Source organism: Prosopis cineraria, unplaced genomic scaffold (genome assembly GCF_029017545.1).
Source record: "Prosopis cineraria cultivar Desert tree isolate PC_DT_omini unplaced genomic scaffold, ASM2901754v1 PC2, whole genome shotgun sequence".
NCBI classification, from domain to species: Eukaryota; Viridiplantae; Streptophyta; class Magnoliopsida; order Fabales; family Fabaceae; genus Prosopis; species Prosopis cineraria.
The window spans coordinates 34068101-34093330 of NW_026555333.1; the positions used below are offsets into that span (position 1 = coordinate 34068101).

The 25230-nt window shown below is 30.7% G+C and overlaps 1 pseudogene; it reads right to left on the reverse strand.

Moving 5' to 3' along the window:
* Positions 1-8771: 8771 nt before the first annotated feature.
* On the reverse strand, positions 8772-14929 carry LOC129302865 (peroxidase 4-like; annotated as a pseudogene).
* Positions 14930-25230: the final 10301 nt, after the last annotated feature.

A 25230-nucleotide genomic window follows, 5' to 3' on the forward strand; every position in this document is an offset into this window, starting at 1 on the left:
ATTCACCCCCTCTTAAGGCATTTACAAGAGCCACCTTCTGGTTTGTAAGAACTAGTACTATTACTTTCATTAACCTTCTTTTCCTTTCATGTTTTGGGCATCTTTATCATTTGAGTCCCACTGAGCATGCCACAAAATGTTTATTGTGTTTGAACAATATGATTATCAAGCATGCTAGAGACATGAAGTCTCATATGTAATTAAAGGATCCCCTGGCTCCCTTATCTCAGTTCACTTGGATGTGAAGATGCAAGGATAATGAAAAAAATGTGATATGATTATTGAACTAAGTTGTTTATGTAATATTTATGCATTTCTAAATGATTTTGTTATGCATAAATATTTATATTTTGAGGCTTTAACATGTTTTTAAATGATTTTTGGGATCCTAACTATTTTTAAAGAATTATTTTCTATATTTTTAATATTTATGAATTGTGGTAATTTAGGAGTTTAAGGATTCCTAATTAGTTTTGTGTGCTTATTGTGGCAGTTTGGTAATGTCAAGACAACATTACAAATTAGGCTTTATAAAAATTTGACTAATAATTGCAAACATAAAATATAAGATAGAATGATATCATTGAATATTGAAGAGAGTAGGGAAGAGAAGCTCGCTTAATTCATTTATCCTAGTTTGATTCCAACCACTCAGGTCTATGTCCAATCACTAAGTATCGCTTAAGATTTTTTACTACTTACTTTGTTTATCCATGTTTTCAACACTTGAAATAGAGGATTTTAAGCTTGAGGAGCTTAAGTGAGATTAATCATTACTTTTGTAAGGGGAAGTGACTCAAACTTGAGTTTAATTCCAGGGCTATACTGAAACAAACAAGAGCTTGGATTAATCTTTGTGCAAAATGAACTACTATTGTCACATGCTCTCTCTAAGAGTTCACTTATAATCAATAAAGCTCACTTGTAATGAATGTTATAATGGAAAATTGGTGAACAAATAAATGAATATGCTACCATATTAACTCTAAATTTAGTTTTTATATGATAACTTAAATTTAATTGACTAACATAATATAAGAAGATATATCAATTCTATAATTTAAATTTACGAGATAAATTCAAATTAGATATGATATCATAGATTTAATTTATGAGATAAATTTAATTTAATTACGTTGGCTACAAAAACCCTAATCTAGATAATATAGATAAGGGACGAGTTTCCAATTCTTGACGACAAAACTTTTAGAGCTACAAAAATACCCTAGAAAGTAAAAGGACTATCTGATTGACGGACAGACGAATGTTGGAAGCGCTAGTACATTGTTCTTGTTGGATACTTTTCGTGTAGATATTAGTAAAGGGAGCCAATATATGTTGTCAGTTCCTGAGGTTCAAACATGTGAAGAAAACTTAAGAAATTTGACGCTAGAAAATGTATTTCTTCTATTAACTTTGACTTAAATGAATTTGATTGATTCACGATCATGATTGGGATTTAAATTTTAATTTTCTGCTACGTTTCCCAATCCAACACCAATTATATCCTCTAACTTAATCTCCTAAATTTGATATTCTTAACTCTTAAATGAGACTAAAAAGGATCCACAACATCATCCATAAAGTAAAATTTGCAACTTAAGAAGGCTGTAACATCAATTTTGGCAAAAAAAGAAAATCATTAGGACTATAGAAACAAGGCACATCAAAATTTGACACTCAAACATTTTAGGGCCAGTGCTAGTTCACAAAATTTACTTGAAAACCATGATTTTTTGCTCTAATGAATTCAGAACATTTGGTTGCACCATAGAGACAATGAACCTTTACACCACCAAACCATTTAAAATTATAATCATATGCCAATTCAGCTCCAACAGGTATATCTTGTTTTGCAAATATTCTAACTCTTATCTCACCCAAGACATTCCATTTCCTTATCACAAAATTTGGCTGACTACAAACTTGACAGGTTTAAGTCGATCTCAAATGTTGAGTAAAAAAATATGGACTACAACAAAATGCCAACACATATGCATAGTAAAGGTTTGTTTTTGTATTACCTTTTTATTTGAAGGATTTACCATAAAGGATTTATAAATCTACCAACCTTTCTAGTTGCATCAATAGATTCAAAGGCATTAATACAAATAATAAATGCATCTTTAAGACCTATAAACTAAAGAGAATTTATAGAAAATAGAGAAATCAGCTACCGAATGGAAACAATTAACAAATTAATATTTGACCTTGAATTTCATAATCTTGGGCTCTTCGCTTGGCTTCTTTCCATAAAATTACTTCTCCACAATATTCTAAGATAAACTAGCCAACCTATAGAGATTAAATCTTGGAAATATGAGAATACATAATAAGTTGTAGACAAATTAGAAAATGCCGTAATAACTATGGATTCAACCAATATAGCTCGATTTTCTTATTGCAAGATCTTGTTGAAACTCATTACATGATTACCTTGATGTTCTCATTAGCCAAAAGACCTTATCCCTGGCCTTCAGTTTTAAACTCCAACAAATAAATTATGCTAACTTAAAAAAATAATATCATGGAAGTTTAAAAAAACTTGGACAGGCAAGCTGTGTAGGGGGTTAGGGGGCACATGAGGAAAGACAATAACAGCTTGAGGTGGTGGAGAGCAAGGGCATAGATAGCTGAAGGTAGCAGTGAGTTATGGGCTAAGGCAACTACAGGGGGCTGCGAGCTAAGGGCGACGAAGCTAGGGGCATTGCAAGCTAAGGGTGTTAGAAGCGAGCTGCAAGAAATGTAGCTATAGGAATGAGGGAGCTCAGGGACACCGTGAGCTAAGGGAGACAAAGTGTTCATCGTCAAGCGTTACCACAAGCGTACGGGTCATCACAAGTGTAGAATATTCCAAAGTTATCGTTCCCACGAGGATTTTAGGCAAATGAGGTTTGAAGTTCACTATTGAGCTTTGAGATAGGTTGAGCCAACTTGAAAGTATTTCTTTTTATGTGAAAGTAATAAAAATCTGATTAAAATAATTTTAAAAACAATTAAAACTTGTTAAAACTTTGACTTTTGGAGATGAGGAACTAGGATTATCCCTCCCCTTTGTATTTCATAGCACTTAAATTAATTCCTCTTTAATATATTTTTAATGAAAATAAGTGTTAGTCTTAAGATTCTAATTCAGAAGAAGCTTTCTCAAGTCAAAATCAAGTATAATTAAAAACACTAAAATTTTACAATCCCTTAAAAATAATCAGTGCGAACAAATTTTAAATACCAATCTTAATGAGACTATAAAGGGTTAATAAAATATCTCTATTTTACCAACATAACCATCCATTTATCTGTGTAAAATTTTAAGTTCAAAACTATTTTATCCGAGTTCTACACCTAAATTAGCTCTCTCAAGCATAACTCAAGTGAACAAAGCAATATAAATGGTGATCAAGCACTTAAAAGCATTAAGCATAGGATAAAATAAGCACATATATATCATTAACTACCAAAAGAGAGGAATATTTAAGTATTAATCCATATAAAGGGTTGAAATAATCCTAGAACAAGGGAACTACCTACTCATGTTCAGAAAAGAGCCATAAATATTACAATATATAGCATCCATATCAAAAAGAAAGGGAGAAAAGGGAAGAGAAGAAGAAAAACCGAAAGAAATCTCCTTGAATCTCTTCAAATATTCAATCCTTGGCCAAATCTCCTTTAAGAACCCCAAACCCTAGTAGAGCAAACCTCCAAGAATCTCTCCCAGTCGTGCTCTCTTTCTGCAGGCGCGTTTATGCTTTTTCTACCCTAATTTTTTCATTCTGAAGCTCAAAACGCATAACAGAATTAAGGCCATGCACCACGGCGTATTGACAGTGTGCCGCGGTGTATGTGGCAAAATGTGGATTTATGCCGCGGCGTGTTAACAGTGCGCCGCGGTGCACATGCATATTCAAGACTTCAGTCTCTGTGCCACATGCCGCGGCGCACTGTGCATGCGTCGCGGCACATGACACAGAGTCTCTAATCTGTTGTTTTGACTTTCATTTTTCTGCTATTCTGCTTCCATATGCATCTTCAATCATTGTTTGGCTCTATTTCTTTAAAAATATCTAACAAAAATCACCTAAAAGAATAAATAAGATTATGAGATCTTTTAAAGTTTAAAATCAAAGCCAGCATCTTTGTAAAATTCTTAATAAACTCTATTTTCTATGTCAATTTGAAATGATGCTCATTTTTCTATATTTAACCCAAAATATTCATAATTGATCTAATTTATCACATAAAGTGTAGGAAAATGCACTAAATTGGCATTAATTTCAATAGGTTATCACAAAGCTAAGCTGTGGGCAACACAACTATTAGAGTGAAGCTTGGGATAAAGGAGACAAGTTATGGGGAAGACAAAGGCTATGAGCTTTAGGAAGGAGGGATTTAAGGGCAACGGAGGGAGCTAAGGGCACAATCAATCTATGTAGACAGGGGAGTGGAAATGAGATGAGGGTTTAAGGGGTTATTTATGGCAATGGGTATTTAATAACCTATAGCTATAAATACCATTTACGATGACAAACACAAGGCTGTCTATCACTATAAATGAAACTTATGGTGATAGGCACCCTCTCACATATTGCCATAAGTGTGTCTGCATCACTTATGGCGACAGGCGAGAGGTTGCCTGTCACCATAAATCTATCATTCAGACTTATTTACTCAAAATTAATTAAGACATTATTAAAATTACATTAATTAATTTTTAAATAATATTTTTTAGAAAAATTAAAATTAAAATATAAAATATTTTAATATTTCATTAGATTCATTTAATGTGTCTGAATTCAGACACAATTAATCAAAATTAATACTTAAATCTTAATAATTTTATTTAATTTTTGAGCTAAGGGAAAATGACATCAGTGAGTTGAGGGTGAAGGAGTATTCATGGTGACAAGCATGGTATTGAAAATCGGACCAGACCGGCCGGGTCAACCCGAAAATCGGTGACCCGGTCTCTTATCCAATATGGGTTTATCTTAACTTAGTGAGGGAGTGAACCGGTGTAACCCGGTCAACCTGAGTTCAACCCGATATAACCCGGTGGGTTGACTGGGTTAACCGAGTTATTATTTTTTTAGACTTTTCCCCCCAAAACGACGTCATTTTTTATTTTTTTATTTTAAATTTTTTAGAGCTCTGAGTTCAAAAATAAGATAATAAAAAAAAGTAAAATTAAAGTCAAAAAATAAAAAATTAGAGGCAGAGCATGCTAAGTCTAAAAATATAGTATTTTATTATTGTTAGATTTTTGAGTAGTTGGATTTGGTTGAATATTTTTATAATTAATTTCTTTTTATTTAAATTATATTATTTTAATCATGACCAGTTTGTCACCGGTTCAACCCCTGGTTTAACTCCGATTGAACCACTAACCCGTGACCCAGTGCCATAACCGGTTTAATGACCGGTCCAGTTTTACATACCTTGGCGACAAGTTGTTAATCGCTTGTTGCCATAAGTCATCATAAATACTGTTTACGATGACAGGCACGAGGCTATCTGTCACTTTAAATTTACATTTAATAATTAATATTTGAATTAATTTAATTTACTAATGAAATTTCATTAAATATGTATGAAATTAAATCAATCGTAATTGCAAATATAATTAACAATTTATTTTAATTAGTTAGTTTAATTAATTTTTTGAATTTCATTTATTATATCTTATTAATTAATTAATTTAATAATTTTATTAAACTTCATTGTGTGACAATTAAACGTGTTTAATTTTAATTTAAATTTAATTAAATGTTCCTTAATCAAACATAATTAAGAATTTAATTAATAATTTATTTTAAATAATTAAATTATTTAATTTGATTTAATTACATTTATGGTGATAGTTGGATTTAGGTCTGTCACAAAAAATGATAAATTTTTCAACTTATTTACATATTTGCCAGTGAGTCTTGTATTACCCTAGGTTTTTAACAAACTGTGGCAAAAAATATGTAGTTAAAATTAAGTTTTGTACTAGTGCAAATACAAGACAATCGATTGAAAAATGAATCACTATACTAGTATAAAGTGGTTATACTAGAATAAGTAAAACTCTTTTAGGAAGACAGAGTTATATGATAATAATGAGAAGAAAAGAGAATAAGCTATACCAAAATAATGGGGCTATACTAATATAAGGATCGAGCAATTAGAAGACTAATAGAAGCTTCTAGAAATAGATTTTTGAGCTAAGTTCATCTAAAATCCTTCTTAAATAATGATATTGGTCCATAGAAGAAATAAAGTTAAGTCAAATACTCAACTTTAAAGGAAGCTCAATTAATTTTAACTATGAATCACATTTGAGTTTCTATGCTATATTAGTATAAGGGCTTTATATAGGAATAGTGACTTTGAATTAGAATTAAGGCAAATTAACCAATTTCCCCCTACAAGCCATTAAACCTTATTTAATATTCATTATATTGCAACACACAAACTTTTCTCATTTTGTGATTATAAAAACTAGGTGACACAGATGTATCAATCAACCCTTAAAATTAACTAAAACTAACCCTAATGCAATATAGGGCCAACCTTAGGTCTTTTCTCAAGGAGGAGGTTCTAACTCTAAGTCAAGTAACTAGGTGAATATATTAATTACTGATTGAAATTGTTTACTAATTACCTAATAAAATTAAGTACAAACTAAATTTAAAAGTGTGGTGGTTGGCTTTCCTATTAAGGTAGCAACCCTAGGTTATTGTTAATGGAAGAATCCTAGTCTTTAATTGATTATAGTAGCTCACTCAACCTTTCTTTCTTGGCTGGAAAAAGTGTTTACTTAAGACAATTATCTCAAGCAACTTAGCTTCACTAATTCAATTCTCTAAGTGCTCATAACAAGCCCTTAAGTTGTCTCATTAGCTTAGTTTTAAAATTAACCAAGTGTCTAATTAAATTTCACTCCCCAACAGCCATGGTTCATTGGTAAGCACAAAACTATGCAATTCAAGCATTTAATCAAACATTTACCAAACATAACAAATGTAAGGTTAACGCAAGACTAAGAATCACTTGAAAAATCAGATTGTCGTGAAATTCATCCAAGTGGTTGAAATTCCAGAATGCTAAGGAAATGAAAAATAAATCAACAATCATGTTCTAATACAACCAATTACCACAAACTATAAAACTAAAGTCAAATTGAACTACAATCAACCCTAGACATAGTATTTAAATGAAATTGAAACAAGATGAAGAAATAATTAAGCTTAGCCAAGTGAAGACCTCAAAACTCCTCTTCCATCAACTCTTTCCAAGGATTTCATGGAGAATCTAGCTAGAAAACATCAAGAACTCCTTGCACCACTAAGAACACTAAGAGGTCGAGACACTTTGCTCCATGAACTTGATGGTTTGAGCTTCAATTCTCCTTCTAGATGTTAGGGACAGGTTTGGCCATGAGAGGAGAAGAGAATGGTGGCAGATTTGAGTAGATTTGATGATAAAAAGTGGAAGAGAATGGTGCTGTACGAAAATTCTAGTGTAAAGAGAAGGAAGAGAAAATGAAGAATAAGATGAACAAGAGAGAAAAATGTAAGAGATGAAATGGATGGGTTGTGAATCTGAAATGGAGCTGAAAATGGTGTGTAATTTGAGTTTGCAATCAGCTGAAGCTCAATTAAAAAATAGGAAAAGAAATTAAATGAAAAATGAGAGCCTTATCACACTTGTAAGGTAACACCCTCCTATTGACTTGTAGATAATTCCAAAGTGTGTATAATTAATCCCATGCATCATCCACATTATAAGCTAATCTAATCCCCTAAATGCAGCCCATACACACCTCTTGCTTTAACTTTTGACCTTAAGGAGTGTTGACTTCAATTGCTAATTGATGCACAAGTTATATGCCACCTATGCCACATAAATTACATAATTTAACTAAATAACATGTGACATAACAAAATATAATTAATATCCAAAATTAAATTCATAATTAGAAGGGAGAATGTATTAAATTAACCAAGTTTTAGGCTACACAAAATTATATGAGAATTTTCACATAAAAGTAAACTGAAAACTAGGTCAAACTAAGATACTTAAGAAAGTATTGACTTTTCATTTAATTACTCTCAAACTAAAATGAATTTTAAAAATCTAATTTGACCTCTTATCTTCTGAACATAAAGTGCATTATGTCCATTTTTCTTGTACATTTTCTCAAAATTTTATTTTTTTGAACCAAAATGTCCCTAATATACTAAACCTAGACACTTAGGCGATTTTTCAATTTTAATGTAATGTGTGCACCTAAGTGATAAAAAATTAATAAAATGGTCTTAGTTGACAAATAAAAATATATAACAAATGTATTTTATCACCAGGGTACAACAGAAAGTTGTTATAATAACAAAAGTAAAGTTATTAATATAAGAGACATATTTATTATTAATTACATGACTAAATTAAAGTTATGACCAAACTATATTGTGAATACTTAAACTGGAGTTATTAAGCATTAAGCTAAAGTTATCAATGTAGGAAACATTCTTGTTATTGCATAACTAAATTAACTACTACTCTTTCTATATTAATAACTTTACTTTTGATATTAACATCTTTAATTTAATTAGGTATTAACAACTATGCTTTTTATTGTTTTTCTTAGGGTCAGAAACATTATTTATTATACTTGAAGGTCACTTTGCAGCACACAAGCAAGAATAGAAGTACAGAGAAGCATATATGTTTTCATAATATATGAAGAGAACATACATACATATATATTGTAACAAGTCTTGCCATTCATCTTTTTAGAGTCTGAAGTATAGACTTCAAAGTGATATTCTTGCTTAAGTAAGAAGAATCATTATAAATAATATCACATTATTAATATATTTTGCCTTGAAATTTTAAACAGTTTTAATTGATTAGCTCTTCTAGTTCACTCTCCTACAGTTCTTCCTGATCTCTCCATTTGGATAAACTAAGGGTTTGATGTCTCCCATCCTAATCATGCCAGCAACAAAATCACAATCAAAGGCCTTCTTGTTTTGGGCATAAGTCCGAATCAGCGAGTCAATGGAGCCGCCATTGAAGAGAGCTTGATTAGAGTGAAGAAGTCCCTTCTTGTTGAGGAGGTTCTTGAAGTAGCTATTGTCAAAATAATTAGGATTTGTAACATCTAAGTTTGCCATAAAATTGGTTAGAGTTCCAGTCCTTGGACAAAGCTACTGCTTTGACTTGGCAAAAGAAGGGCCAATGTTTGTCTTATTATATGCTCGATTTATGAAAGTAACACATCTTGCTTGCCCTATTGTGTAGCCTCCTGAAAAATCATTCATATCCACAAGTTAATAAAGTACTCAACTAAAATATTAAGAGCATTTGATAAGCCAAAACTTTTATGTGGTACAATTTCCCTATTCTATATTTAAAAATGGTGCATTAAGCACTTACTATTAACAAAATTAACTATGACCATTAGTTGATTTAAGAATTACAACAAAGTCTTAAAAATTGTACAAAAGGAACCATAAAATTGCATATAAGTATTTCATAAAAAAATTAATATCAATTAAGTCTCTTAAAATACATATAATTAAAAAGATACATATGTTATTTCTTATCCACGTAAAAGGCCAAAATATGATTTTGACTAATTATTATTTTAGGAGTTTGATTGGTACTAATTTTCTTACAGGGTATTTGTTTGTTATTTTATGGTTCCTTTTCTGCAATTTTTATTTTTATTTTAATTTTTTGTTAACTAACTGTCGAAATTAACTTTTTTAATAATAGGATGCTAGTGCACTATTTACAAATGTTGATGAAAAAAATTACACTATATGTAAGTTTATGACACTAGACGTTCCTAAGAAATTGGCTGGGAGATACAAAATGTCTTTTAACGCAATATTAAATTTCTGATCAACAAAAGTATCATTCATTAAAGTAATTCGGTATTATTGTTTGATGCTTTTCACTATTTGATCCGTTGTGTGATTCTAACTCCATTCATAAAAATTAGGGACAATAGCAACGAAAGACCACTAAAATAATTTAATATCAAATAAGGACTTAAACAGGTCAAATACTTATCAAAACTTGAACTTTCATTTATCAATTGTTAATGTTTATTAGTCACAAATTCTTGTATGATAAATCATTTTAGATATCTTTTATTGATTCCCTAAAATTTATTGTAAATGAGAAATTTCTCATAATATGTCAAATGATGAAAAATATTTAACCTTTTAAATATTTAAATATCGCAAGTCAAAATTTTTAGAGCCCCTAGTTTCAAGGTGGGTGAAGCAATATTGCATGATGATTGAAATGATGATGCCATTTTATTTTGACATGTGTGTGTTAAAAATGGGATTTATATTACATTAGTTCTTGAAAAATTGGTTAAAATATGAGATATATTTTTTAATGTAATGTTGGTGTGAAAAAAATATTTTTTTAAAGAAAAATGTGAGATGTACCTAAAAAATATGAAACAAGTGTATTTTTTATTTTATTTGTAGAAAATAATTTTCTACATGCCAAATGTTGCTAAGTATCCAGTGCCACGTAATTTGATAATTCATATAGACATACTTTTCCCACCCCACCCCACCCCAAAAACAAAACAAACAAAAAAAAAAAATCTATGGAAGTGACATGACTATACGTGGCCATTCAAATGTCACATTCAAGTGCATGTGTTGTATTTATTTTTCAAGGACCTCATTGAGGTAAATTTAGGGATGGAAATATAAACTGATGGATTTTCATTATTTATTTTTTTTAATGATTATTATTCGATCTTTCATTTCTTATCTCATATATTTTATAATCTTACAATTTTTTCTCTTTTTATACCTCACCACTACCAACACATGAAATAAAACTAATAAATCTTTTCATATATAATAAATATTTAGATACAAAAATTCATAAACAATTCAATATTTTAGTTTATAACAAAATTTGTTAAGATTAGTCTTTCTTGATTTTTTTTTATATTTAAATTATGAATATTGAGTTTTTCCTGAACTCACCCCAAATTAATTAGATCTGATCATCATCAAACACTGACCTTGCTTACCCAAACAAAACAAGACAAATCAGTACCAGCACATCGGGTCTATCTCTAACTAATCAATTAATCTTAACAAATTAGTCTATAGCATGTTTAGAAACTGAGATAAAAGCAATTAATCACTTTTGTATTTGTTTGTTGACTTTCCATAAAGTAATTGTTGTCATTAATCACAAAGCATGGTCAAAATAACTGTTTAGCATTAATACTATAATATGGAAAAGAAGAGAGAAAAGTTATTTGCTCTTAAATTGTAAGTCTAGGAATATTTAGGATAATAACTAAACTAATTTTTAATGCAATATTACCCTTACAATAAAAAAAAAGTCAATTTAAATCATTAGTTGACCACAAAAATATAGAAGATGACCTAAAAAATTATAAAAAATGATCAAAAAAATTTCAAAAAAGGACCTTAATTGATTAAGAATATATATATATATATATATTTTAGTTTTGAGATTATTTTCTATAATGTTTTGATCAACTAATGGTCATAGACCATTTGTTAACAACAAAGGTAATGTTGCACCGTTTTGAAATGTTTAAAATAACATTGCACTATAAATGAGTTTATGAATATAAACACTCTTAAACATATAGTTTAAGGGCAAATTTGTCATTTAACCTGAAAAGAGAAAGATATAGTTATAATACCAGATAAGGTAACCATGTCTCGAGTAGAGAGGCCTTGAGCTTTAAACGTAGAGATAAGATTATCGAGATTAGAAGATCCGGGTGGAAGCACACCACTCTGGGCAAGACTAAAGAATGCTGTCTTTGAATCCCGTCTTCCCAATTTGGCCCTCCAAGCTTTAATTAAACCAAAACAACAAATAATTAATCTAATTAATTAAGGCCCTTAATCATGTCAACTAAAAGGTTAATTAATTCACATGCATTTATATCTGGCATAGAAACCTATGGAAAAAAATTTCCTAAAATAGTAATTTTTTAAATTATTTTTGGAAGTTTTCTCTCCTAATTTTCTCATCTTTCTGTTTTTCTTTTCATTCAAACCAAGGAAAAAACTCACCAGAACAACAGAGTCGCGAGCCGCAATGTATACGATATCGGCGCAAGAGACGACGCGGGGCATGCTGCTTCCACCTTGGACTGATTTCATCAATCACTTCAAAGACTCTAACTGATCCATTGTTGGGACGTGCTGTCTTCTCTCCAGTGAATGTTGAAGTGTCATCCAGTAATATTGAGGCATCACAACCCTATAATTTCACAGCATACATAACATTTGTACGAAAATTTGCATCAAATTGAATTAAAGGCACCAAAGAAAAGTGCTTGATATAGAGAACAATCTATCTATGATGAGGCCAAGCAAGAATTGAATTGTGGTTTGCTTTAGTTCATATTGAAGTAAAGTAGTAAAGAGAACTTTGTTTCAACGATTCAATTTTTCAATGGTTTTGGTAAATATTTGGAATGAACTTGAGCTACAACGAAATAAGGTGAGCAAAATAAATAACACATCAAACATATTTACTGTATATAATTAATCTTCCTTTTAATTATATATCATTGATAATATTCTATTTTTTTATTTTTTAAAAAATGCATTTAGCATATTTATTTAACATTATTACATATTTCAGGACTCAAACTCAATGCCTGTAATAAGTTTATTCAACTCTAGTTAAACCAATCCCCTTGTTTGATAATATACTTTTTTTTATGCAAGATAATACACTTTTTACTATACATATCAATGATAAAACATGAAAATTCATAACAAACGCAGAAAAGTCATAGTGGGTAACTTTCACCGGCTAAGAGACATTTCACATTATCACCATAATCTCCTAAGACCTAGGTCAATTGACTAAGTTGTTCATATTTATTGTTTTCCAAACACTTTTTTGGCCAAATATTGATTTTAAAACTTGAAAGAAACAACTAACTACGTTTCGAAGAAGTTAAGCATCATCATCTTGTCCAAGTTGAATAGCTATGACCGCTATTGTGTACCGTCCGACGAAGGAAAATAAAAGGAACAATGATATATCTTTGCAGTTTTAATGAAATCTAAGAATTATTTGAACTTGGACAATATGACCTACATACATAAAAGCCATACATGCATGGATTCGAATTTGGCAAGACTCATGAGGTTTCATTCAAACCGTGTTGAGAATATTTTCATCTTTTGTCTTGATCCATAACATGAGAACTAATGGAATCTTCTCTCGAAAAAAATATATATATATTTGAGAGACGTTTTTCTCAGAATTTCTCTTAGAAAATCTCTTCTAAAAAATTAATCACAGATTTTTTCATAAAAACTAATAGAGAGAAATTCTTAGAGAAGGATGAGAGAAAAAATTCGCTTAACGGCGGGAAAATTTTCTCTCAATAAAATCGATAAGGAGTTTTTAACAAAAACAAGACATTAGTAACGAAAAAAGTAAAATAAGAATTCATTAAAACGGCATCGTCATTCCACTCAGTGCATAGCATATGACACCACGAATCAAAACCAAACATGAATATCTTTTAAAATGATTAGACTGAAAGGGGAAAAAAAAAAAGGAATAAAGAAAGATAGCCTCATCTCAGAAAACAAGAAGAGACAATTAAAAGGTATAAGAAAGGTGAGATATATGACATGTACAAAGGAATGGGAAAATTTACATTGACGAAACAGTAATGAAAGAAGAGGCGAAGCAGACCAGCTCCCAGACAGGCCGTTGGGACACAACTGATTTAACAACAGATCTCACAATGGGGAAAAGATTTGGACAAGTTTTATAATAGAAGTTCTCACGGAGCATCTCAGCCGAACAGGTCGACCCTGTAAGGACCAGGAATAAAGATAAGGCAACAATAATGGCAAAACATGGTGATGAAGATGAAGAAGAAAGAGCCATTTTTGCTTTGTGAAGCTTCACAGTTTCAAAATATAGCATGATGAGGGCAAAATATATAAGTGAGTTTGCATGGGGTTGTAACAGTTTTACGTCTTGGAAATTCGGATTTAACTCTTGACTGATCGCTAACTAGAGTTTTAATTTTTATCGTCAGCATGAACAAGTGGGACACAAAATTCAAATCATGACCTACTGCTATTCATTACACAACACTATAATACTTAAAGCCTTAGCTGGACATTAAGTGTCACACTTCTAAAACAGAGGGTGACCGACATAGGATATAAATTGTATCATACATCCCTTAAGCCTCAAATTAAGTGAAAGTTCTTTTTTTTTTTCAAAAACATAATCATATTTGTATTGAAATTATGATATCTTTAACAATAATTGTTTTAGTAAAAGCTTTAATATTCTTATAAAAATTTCGGCAGAACCTTCTTTATAAATAAGATTTCCCGAAATCTCTATAATAAAAATTATTATAGTATGCATTCAACAAATTGAAACTATATTTCCCAGACACAAACAGTCAATATAATAGAACAAAAATTAGGATCCTAGTTATAGTTAACGTGGAGCTCCTAAAGCATAAAACTTTTAAAAATAAAACATCTACTTGAATATTTATATTAAAAGAGAAGGGATTTACAAGAATAAATATTTATTCAACACAGTTATAAGCCCTTAAAGGTCGGCAGGAGGTCCAGCGTTAATTAATGAATCTGAGACCAAAATAATTTCCATTGAACAGCATCCCCAAAAGTAGAGTTTAACAAAGCAACATAATAACTTACTATTATATGAAATAATTGAAAGGAAATTAATTTAAAATAATAACTCACAAGATCTAAAATTATCAATTATAATAATAATACATGAATGAGTTAAAATTTCTTGGATCTGATATGCTAAAAGAGGATAATTTATTCATAATTGGGTAAAAGTAGCAAGCTTACTAACTGCAAACATGGAAAATTCAAATATACTAGCTAAAAAACAATCAATATAATATAATCATGAATTTGAAGGATAAGAAGTTCCACATAACTTCAAAGTACTAAACTACCAAATTTATAATGATAAAATGGTTCAACTCTTTGTGTTTGAAAAGAAAATTAGATAAATAAATAGATAAGTGTACCTTTTATTAAATAAAACCAATAAAGTGTTGATTCACAGATCAATTAAAAACTAATATTTTTAAGGGCTTTTGCAGAACAAGTATCAAACGTGGACACACAGTCCACGAGGGTAAAACAACCAAACGCGGCTTATACCACGAAAACAAACGTGGACACACAATCCATGAGGGTAAGTAACCAAACGCGACTCAAGGCCATGAAACAAACGTGAGAGCGAGGCTCGCGAATAACAAACGTGAGAACAGAGCTCACGAAAACCAAACTAGCTAGTCATTAACCAAGGCGCGCCAAGGGCTAACGGAACTGCCGTTAGCAATAGTGTTCTACTTAAGGTCCTCATGAAATCACTTTTCAAACATGCGAGAATAATCATTTTTGAAATACAATTTGCATTCTCAATATCAAACTCGCATGAATCATTTCAAAGCTCAGAGTTTGCTAAAACAGTGTTTCATAACAAATGTATAAGCTTGTACTAGTTGAGTAACCAAGAATTTTTAGAGTAAAATAAATAAAGATGCCTCCGTCGATCTTGAAAATATATTTCGTAAAGTAAATACATGCATATACCATAATGTAATTAATTTTCACCATCATTATAAAATTTTCAGAACCAAAATGATTTAATTAACAAAGTACATAGTAATCATCGTTGTTGTTAAAATGATTTATATGAAAATGTAATATTTAAAAAAAGACTACTTTTATTGAAAAATTTGGGGTGCTATTTACTTACCTGCTAAATTCCAAATCCAATGATTTCCTCACTCAATTCTTATTAAGAGACTCATCTTCCACATACCCTATATGAATAAATGAAACCTCAATTTGCTTCCTATAGATATATAAACTTTATTCCACTACCAACATAATCTCAACTAACTAAAGTATTCAAAATTCTAAAAATCAAAATTCATATTTTAATGGTTTATCAAATATTATCACTTACCACCAATTTACCTCATATTATTCTAGTCATAACTACTATTTATATAACATATGATTTTCTCATATCTTGTATGCAAAATTTCCAAACACCCATAATTAAATTCATCATGCTTCTTTTACCCATTTCTCAAACACCTTAAATGTATTTTCAAGATCTAATGATAAAACAATACTATAATTATAAATTTATAAATTACACAATATAAAACTTTTAAAAAATTCAACTAACCACATAGTAACTTAAAAAGTCAAATTCTTTATGATGTTTGAGTGAAAATTCAACTAAATAAATTTGAGTCAGTCATGTCTTTCATCACAATCACTATATAAAAAAAATCCAAAATTAAACTAAAAAAAATCTTCCAACAAATATTTTATCAAATATCTTAGGGACATTAATCTTTAGATTAATACTAACCCCCCTATTTAACTTCACCTCCAATCTCCTTATAATATATCATATAATTTTATTACTCTTTGCCTCTCACATCCCAGCAACTTCTTGACACAACATAATCAATCTAACCATTCAAAGCTTCCCATCTACTCAAGATTTCTTAATTACTCCCTTCTAATACGCATGGCAGCACTGAAATAGAGGCACATAAACTAGCCAACAACACACACACAAACAGCTAGGAGAAAGGGAGAAGTTTCTCACCTCAGGTCGTTAATATTGGAGACAATATGAAGAAGAAACGAAGAAAGACCCACAGCGTTGAACAGAGCTGAACTCCCACTCCATACACAAACATGCTCGGTCATAGACAACAATGATCAAAAGGAAGAAACTGAAACTTCAATCATCCGTTGAGACACTCTCTTGCACCAAATTATCAAGGAGAGTTCAAGAATCCTAACCTTAAACATCAACAATAACAGGGGAGGGAAAGGACAAGAAGAAACTGTCAGAACAAGGAGAGGAGCTCTTCATGCTTCAAGTTTTCAGCCATGGCAGACCACTCCTCTTGCTCTCATCAGCTTGCACAGGCAAACTAGAGGGAGTCAAAAACCAGATGCACTCAACAACGGCAAGAAGAGAAGAAGAAAAGAAAACAGAGAACACGAGCTGCACAGGGAAGAAATCAGCTCTGGCGACCTGATTCTCGCACACCAGCAACGTGAATGTGAACTAAAAAAAATAAAGCGACAACGAAGAGGACAACCAAAGATAGGGAAGCACGAAGGAAACCTGGCATCCATAGCAGCGAGGAACGAACAAGCTTCATCCCCCATCAATGGTAGATGGATGAAAATAGCGAGGAGCTTCACGCCCGAGGCGACAAGAAAACTGCTGTCACCGATGAGAGTATAGGACCATGGAGAGGAAAACGAAAAGTAATGATTTCAGATCTGAGGTTCGAAGCTACTAGAATAAAAAATTTTCCAACTCTCTCCTCTGGTCTCTTTCCGGAAAAATCGAAGAAGCAGAGGAGAATATATCAGATTTTAACATAGGGGTAGTTTGGTAATTTCACAGAAAATAAAAGGCCAACATCATCCTCCTTGTGACTTCAGCAGATTCGAACTTAAGATCTGTTGAGGGAATTCTTGCACGGCCACCAACATACCAGCTCTCCTCCTTGACATATTTGTTCCAATAACTAATATATTTATAATCAATACTCATTATTACATATTTAATTTATTATTATTATTTTTATTTTTTTTTTATTTTTGGGTTATTACATTAAGATTACCCTGAAACGGTTTCTTTAGAATTATGATCTTTTAAGGGTTTTTCTTTAAAAAAAATCAAAAGGAAAAATAAGGAGAAGAATTAAGTTTTAAACATTTAGCTATATTATTCTTTCTACATATCTATGTTAGACTTTTACGTTAGTCACAACTAAGGCTTGTCAATTATACTAAAATAGGTTAAGCTAAGAATTCACCATACACTTATATAGCTGTAATTATAATCATTTGATGTGAGCCTATCACACATTTAATATTGTCCTTACTATTTTATTCCTTTTTTTCTATATCAATTTTTTTAAGTCCCAAATCGCCTAGCTCTAATACCATGTTAGAGTTTTGCGTTAATCATAGCTAAAAAAACTCAAGCTACTTTAGGAGGACTTAGCACACACCTGTATAGTTTTGATTAATTCTCTACTATCACACATTTAATACTCTAAAATATTAAAATTATATATATAATTTATAATACATTAGTGAGTGCAAACATTAAATGCGTATTGATTATATGAATTAAATTCAATACGCATATATTATATGAATTATCTTTCGTCAGCTATGACTAGAAGAATATTGAAAGAATATGCTAACCATGGTTTTACCCTTGACAAGTACATATATACGCACCCACAAAATAATACATACATAAATACATATACAAAATTCAGGCAAAAAAAATACATATTCAAAATTTATCTAGGTAATTAATAGAAATAACCTTAATAATTCTATAAATTATTAAAGCACATACTGTAACACTTTCTGCTAGAGCTTAATTTGTATGATATGATGCTATCACTATTTAAGTGCTTAAATTATGAAAATTAAGCGCACAGTTTTTTGTTCATTAAGGATGTCTTTTTTTTTAATCAAATTAAGGATATCATTTATTATAAGCGAATTAGTCTAACTACAATTGCTAGTTACTAATAAATCGCTAATTAATTAGAAAATTAAAGAATTACTGTTTTATGAAAGAAAAATGTTCATGAGTGAGATATGAACAAAGGACAATGAGCTATATGAAAATCTATCTGCAACGCGGATAAAAGTAAAACCAAAGATAATTATCCAGTCAAAACATATATTAAAAAAATGAAGTTAATTTCCTCCAAAAATGAAATAGGAAAATAAAACCAAATTCAAAATTATTAATTATATATACCGTCTACGTTCAAATAAAATTTATAGTTCTCTGCCCAAAATATATAAAACTAAACTTATTTTAATGACAAATTTAATTTGTGATTAAAGAAGTCAATTAAAAGAGCCGAGTATTATAGGAAAAATAGTTTTCCCACAAATAGTTATCCAAGAATTTTGAAGAATTAAACATGCACCTTTAACGCACGTCCTATAATTATTATTAGAAAGAGAAAAGTAAAACACCAGACTGATTGAGTATTGAATGAGCACAAGAACAAACCGCGTCACCGACGCAAGCTTTGTTTGAGATATCTACAGAAACATCTAAATCCTTTGCAGTTATCAGTTTATATCTTCATTATTATATGTTTCCGTTGCTTCATCAGTCACTTGGCTTTGCTTTAATGAAGTGATGTTAGTTAGTTTGTCTTTTGCATCACCACGTCGATGCTTTTTAATTCTACTGCAATTTTCCATGGTCCTAGTCTCTAGATAGGATTGTTCATTGACCGAGTTGTGCCGGTAGAGTTAGATTTGAAATCTAGTCCCAAAGACCAAAATTGGGTGTGATCAGGTATTTTTTAATGAGATTCGTTAGTATTCTCTCTCTCTCTGTTTTTTTTTTTGGTTATTGTAGATGGAGAGAATGTAATTAAAGTCATTGTATATGGATATTGTAAGGATTTTATAGATGCACTTGCGTGCTTAATGTTATAAAATAATGATGTTTAAGAAGTTTAAGGTTGAGAAAATAGTTTGTAGAGGACTACATTAGTCTGATTCCAATATTAGAAAGACATAGTGTAAGGTTTATAAATTTTATAAAGTCAATCAAGTTCGACCTTGGTAATATTTTAAATTTAACCAGATGTCATTATTTTTTAACAAAATTGTATCGTTCAAAATTAGTCAATGTTCTCCTATGAGAGATTGTCTCTTTCATTCATAGATAAAATACTTTAATGTATAAACATGGGTTAAGGTGTAATTTTGTTCCTCAAGTACCATGCAAGGTGCAACTATAGTATCCTTAACTTTTGAAAATTGCAATGTCCCCCTTGACCTTTAAAAAATAGTGCAATGTCAACCAAAACTAACAAATTTAGTTTGTTAACCATTAACGAGGAACATTTAACTAGAATATGCTGGAGATGGCAACACCCAAAAGGGGGTGAATTGGGTATTAATCAAATTTTTGGTTCTTTTGAAATTTTTATGGGCAAAAGAGTATATTCAAGCAAATTTAAGTTCTAAATTTTGTTTATTAAAAGAATGCTAATGTGATTTTGACAACCTTAATGCAAGTAAGAATGATTAAAATTAATTTATAAGTGAAAGATTGAGTAAGAACTTGTAAATATTTCAAATTGAATGTTAAAAAAAATAAAGCAAAAATAATATCTCCTGGAAATGTAAAGAGATAAGGGATAGAGAAAGTACAAATTGAAATTTATCCTGATTTAGTGCCATCTTTGATTCTACATTCAATCCCCAAGTCATTTGAAATTTCTTCATTATAATTCACAAGTTTGATCTAGGCACTTACAAGCTGCTAAAAACCCTCACTATCATAGTGAGCTTTAATTTTCACTTCAAGAGAACAATCTCTCTTTAATTACAAGGGAAATATCTCCCTAACTTTGAAACACTTACAAGTTCTTGCTCAATCTTAAGAATATTGGGTTGAATTTGATTTATGCTTCAAAGGGTATGAATGCAATCTTTTCGCTTCTGTTGTGCATTAAATGTTAAGTAATCAATGTGGGAGTGATTATTGTTGGATGATTTTATGATAATTTTTTTTCTATCTCAAACTTTAAAAGAAGTATTTTCTTTAACTTCAATGGCATAATGTGGTGATTATGTTAACTCCTTCTAATATTAGAGTGGATATTAAGATAAAATAAGTTAACCTGAAACTTTGACTTTCCAAAATAATCAACTTGTAAAATTAATTATTCTCAATTTAAGATGAATTTGAGAAATCTAATTGGACCATTGTTCTTCTGGGCTAAAAATTCATCTTGATAATTTTCTCAAAAGTCCATGTTTATAACCAAAATGCCCTTAATATAAAAATCCTACATTTAGACGATTTTTCACAATCAATACAATAAGTGTACAATTTGGATAAATATAACATGATTTTTGGTCAATAATAATAAAGAAAGTGTGTAATAAATGTAACTTATAATAAAGCAAGAGTAATATGGATATAAATTTCATAACTCAATAATTTTTGAGCTTAATCTCTTATTAAAATAAGTTTGGAGTGTTATATTTATAGCTCATGCAATGAAATGGATATTGGAGACATAATATAGCCATTTATGACTGTTGGGTGAAGTATGAAAGGAGTTTTATGTAAAAGCACCTTTTTCTAAAAAAAAAAAAGTCGATCAATTAATGTGTCTCAAACCTCTGAAATTATGTGGAAGAGTCTAAAACTCATGTGTTTTAGATGGGCAAAAGGAAAATTCTCTTTATGACTCTAAAACTCACATGGAAGCATCCAAGCTTAAATAGATGTCCTCATTCTTCTTAAGTTCTTCTTGGATCATCCCCCTCTTTGTGTTGTTCCATCTTGAGTGTTGCATGCTAATGATAACTTTGGTTTCATCCTCTTTATACTCACTCTCATTTTTACTTTGGACAACCTTCAATTATATGTAATTAATAAAATGGTTAGTCCAAGTATCAATAATGCCTGAGAATAAATATTAAGGTTATCATGTCATGCATACGAAAGTACTTTAATTTGCAAATTTTCAATTTATGAAAATAATACTTTGAACACCCTTAGATATATAATCATTTTAGGATAAGAAAAATATAATAGTATAAAATAACTTTTTATTCACATAAATCATTTTTCCAAATATATTATAATAGAATGATATAGGTAAAAATACTTTGAAGCACTTGTTTTGATATATAGCTTATAGCAACCGTCCAACATATGAAACCATATTGGACAACAAATATCCAATATAAGCTATATATTGAACAATTGTTGCTTCAATCATCCAATATACCATCTTCATTTAAGTAATGTGAATGCTAGCATCCCCAAACAACGAATTTGAATTGTTGTTCAAGGATTTTATTGTATAGAAACTTTTTTGGTACCATGTGTCACGCTCTCATTGGACCCAATGAGTGGCTTATTAGGACTTGAGCTAGCTTACCTTTGGCTTGGTGAGTTAGTATCAAGTATGGGCTTCAATTTGGAGAAAGAAGGATATAAGATAGTAGTCATGTATTCTTATTCAAATTTGTTTGGATTGTTTGGAACATGTTGTTTGGAAATTTTTTTGTATGCCCCACTTAGGAATCACATTATTAGTTGCATGACATGCATGATTGCATCTTAGTTTTGCTTATTGGTGCAATGACTTGTTCGTTAACCTTATTTAATTGATAACCCCTAAAGATAAGGATTAATTGTGGCTAAAATGGAATAATAGCAATAAAGATTAACCTTAAAATTGGGATTTGGACTTATAATAATTAATTAATAAAGATAAATCTTTTTGATGATTTGAGTGTAATATTATGCGAAAACATGGAAAATCAAACACAACATTGAGAAATATCGGTATAAGGGTAAAACAAACATTTCATGCAAGATTATGCACATCTGCTATAGTTGGAAGTCCATCTGCCGCTGCTTATGGCATAAAGGACAATCCGCTACAGCTGGCATAACCCTCTATTGTGACCAACACACACATGCAATTCACTGTAGGTAAGTAACCTTCATGGCCAAAACTTAAAATGTGACTATCCATTGTGGCTACACACTTATCTGCCATGGCTACACACTCATATGATACCATAGTGACAACATACAAAAATTAAACTTTAAATGCACATAATTAATTGCTCAAACCTCCATTTAAGGTTGTCCAAATGTCTATATGTAGATAATTAAATAATTTAACTATTAGCACTAGCTACAACTCAATCCAATACTAAATAAGGATCCTAGAATGTTGAGTGCCATATGAGCATTTAAGCTTCATGCATATAAGTGTCTCCCTTCAAACATAAACTTAAATTCTAGATCCAGCCATGCATAGATTCTCAAATCCTAACATTAATCTATAAGATAGAAACAAGTTATCATCACACCACATATTTGCATGTTTGGCCTTTTTACCAAAAACATAAGGCCACCTAAAAATGCTTAAGTTAATAGACAGACCTTGCATGTGAATGATCTATAGTTAAACTTATTCAAACATGTTCCTAATATTGGCAAAAGATAATATACTTTATTACACATAATAAGCAACTAGAGATTACCATACTATCCTCTAGCACTTGGCCTCAGAGGCTTCCCCTTTACCTTTTGCCTTGTCATCTTCAAGAAAATATTAAGTAATGAGAGTGAGATTAAACAATCTTAGTAATCGAGAATACTTAGTTAATGCGAAGTGTGGCAATCATAATCATATAGGCATTTCAAAAAATATAACTTGATTTGTCACACAATCACATATATTCAAATATCAATTCTTTATTATGAATGCAATCACCTTATATCTCTCCTTATATCATCTAACCAAACCCATGGGCTATTAACTCATATAGGTATAGTTTGTGTAACTGGAATAGCCCCATTCTCCAATTGTGAGGGGTTACCTAGCCAAAATCTCTCACACTCACTCTCAAACCATAGATTTTCCTTACTCAAATTTCAGGATGTCATAAGGTACCCAACCCATACCAACTAGTCCAAGATCGATGATACTAAGGATCGTGCTCGACTTATGCCACACCTATAAGTTGTTGGTAATACTAAGCACATTAATAATGTAATATGCCAACCATTTTGCACAAATTCAAAGGAGGCCACACCATATAGATTTTATTAATACAACCTTCTACTACTCTAGGGTGAACTCCCACCTATCATGCTTATGCAAGTTAACTCAACATATACAATTTATCTCATACATATCTAGTAAATTAACCTTCTCATTTTAACATCATGGATTACAAATCTAAAAACTAATTACTAATTAAGGATAAATTAGTAAATTAGTGAGTTAATTAGATAACCAAGATTTTTAGATAATAAATTGGCATTATGACTTGATGTGTTATTAAATGGATAGGATCAGATGAAAGAATGGTGATCTAAAGTAAAGCAATTATACCCTAATTTCTCTTGGTACAAGTGATAGAGAAATTGAATTAGAAAGTTTTAAAGGGTTTGTTTCTTAGCTTTAGTGACAAAAAGATTCTCAGGAATTGAATTAAGGTTTTGCCACTAATTTGAAGTTAAATGATAAAGCTTTGAGATCGCAAGCTTAAATAGATTCTAAAACTGTAAGAAAATAGAATGGAAATTAGAGTAAGGTGTGATGGGATTGGTAGAAGTAATAGAAAAGGTGATTGGATTGCAATAAATCTAAATTGACCAAGTGAAAGGATATAAATAGTTGAATGTGGTTTTAAATGATAATTAGTACTTGTGGTCAATTTGGTTAATTGACTAATAGTGCTAATTGTGTGTAAATTGTTGTGTTGCGAGTGTGCTTTGAGGAAAGGAAACGTGTGGGAGCATTAGTTTTTGAGAAATCCATGGTAATCCTTTTTTGTTGTAGAAGGTTTGAGGTAATCGAATAACTTTCTTTATTTGATTATCTATTGTACTATTGGTAAGTATTATAGCTATTACATCTGAATACAAATGTTTTAGGTTGTACATGTTTTGAGAAAACAAATGTTTGTTGCATGTAAAGGTTTTCAAAGAAAGGAGTTTGTAGAAATATATGATTATATAACTATTTGTGTATGTGAATCTAAATACAAATTGATTGTTGCTATGTGAGCATGATTATAGAGGGGAGTTCACCCATAAAGAGAAGTAGTGAAAAGTCCATGCGACATTATTCTCCTTAGTAGTCGATAGGATGTGGTTTAGAGAATTTCATCTCCTTAGCATCTGTTAAGGTGTAGTGTTAGAAATTATCTCCTTAATACCCATATGAGGTGTGATGTTAAAGATCAGAGCTCCTTAGCATATGTGAGATGCAGTGTTGGAGCAATGATGCCCTGATTATTGTGTGTGATGGGAGAAATCATAGTTTGGAGGTAGGGTAGAATACCTTGGCTGAGTGATTCTACCACTGAAGGTATGCTCAAGTCAATGAGTGTGTATTAGCCTAATAGAACTTATGGTTTAGGTTGGGGTAACATGAAGGCTTGGATGGTAGTTGATCATACTAATAGTGACTGTTTTATGTGAAAAATGGTTTTATGAAAGGAAATTATGTTATATGGTTTTACCTATTTATGTATATGCAATATGTTAGGTAAGGCGACATACCCAAGAGGGGGTGAA